Source organism: Austrofundulus limnaeus, unplaced genomic scaffold (assembly GCF_001266775.1).
Source record: "Austrofundulus limnaeus strain Quisiro unplaced genomic scaffold, Austrofundulus_limnaeus-1.0 Scaffold105, whole genome shotgun sequence".
NCBI lineage: Eukaryota > Metazoa > Chordata > Actinopteri > Cyprinodontiformes > Rivulidae > Austrofundulus > Austrofundulus limnaeus.
Genome location: NW_013952507.1, coordinates 245,444 through 246,767, shown reverse-complemented (window position 1 = coordinate 246,767; position 1,324 = coordinate 245,444).

Genomic DNA, 1,324 nt, shown 5'->3' with positions numbered 1-1,324 from the left:
CTATATTATTGCATGAGAAGTTTGTCTTTATGTCTGTATGAAAAAGGACGATATTCAAATTCACTACCTATATTTACATGGACATAAGTAATCGGAATAAATGACCAATCAGAATATTCTGATCTGATTCAGCTTGACTGTAATGAATTTATAATCTGAATGAGGGGTGGTTTATGCTGATTTATAATCTGATTATGTTATTCTGGCTGTGGAAAACTGACCTGACTCTCTATCAATGTGGCGTTTTGCCACCTGGACGGATGCTAAATGTCAGGGAGGCTAACTGATCGTTCAGCGATGCAACATTTTTATTAGAAACTTTAAAAGAGCTCAGAATGATGGAACACCTTGATGTTGACAGGAACACAGAGCGCAGTAACGTCTCCACCATTAATAACACCTGGTGCCGGTCCATTCTGGGAGCTCAGAAGACATTTGTTTATGTTCATCGTGGAAGTAGAWCTTCTTCTGTGATTTGTTAAGGGAGGTTTACAWCTCTGCACYTCAGTACTTCTATTCTGAATAAAAAAAAGCCTGGTGCATGTAAACGCTAGTKCTGATCAGATTAATTAACCTTGTGGCCATACAAACGATARATTCAGATTATTTAATCTGAATACATTTCTATTGCTGGAGGAAAGATCTGACACGTTTCCAGAATATTCAATGAAACTTTCAATGTTTCAGTAAGTTTCCTAGTTTGGACTCATTCAAATAAACAGAACCGTCACCTGGTTTCTGGACACAAGCTCTCCTTTGTAAACATGCTTTACATATTTATTTAGAGCTTGTGTGACTTTTTATAAACAGAGGGAGAAACACTGGACTAAAATAAATACATCATTTTAATATAGCTAAATAAAAAAACAGCTTTGTTCGCAAACTTTGATGATTCAGCCAAATTTTTMCTTCGGCAGCTCTTATAAAAGCAGATTTAGTAAGAATAAGAGCTCTGAAGTGTAGATAATTTAAATTAATCTTAAAATAAAACAGATTTTCTGTCTCTTCTGACCTTTTAAATCCAACTCGGCTTAAAAACACACATTTCTTTACGTTGTTCTTCAAATAATTTGAAAACAAGTAAAGACTTGAAAATAAGGAAATATTAAGAACCAAGAATATTTCCTGTAAAAAGTTTGCTTCTGTTAGACGTGAAACTGATATTTGCATGAGATTTGTTCCAGTGATGAGTGGTTTGTTACTTCCTGCTCGCAGATCGATGCTTCTGTCCTCCATCTTTAATCATTCATGGGTCCTCTGTGCTGCAGTGTGTGTGTGTGTGTGTGTGTGTGTGTGTGTGTGTGTGTGTGTGTGTGTGTGTGTG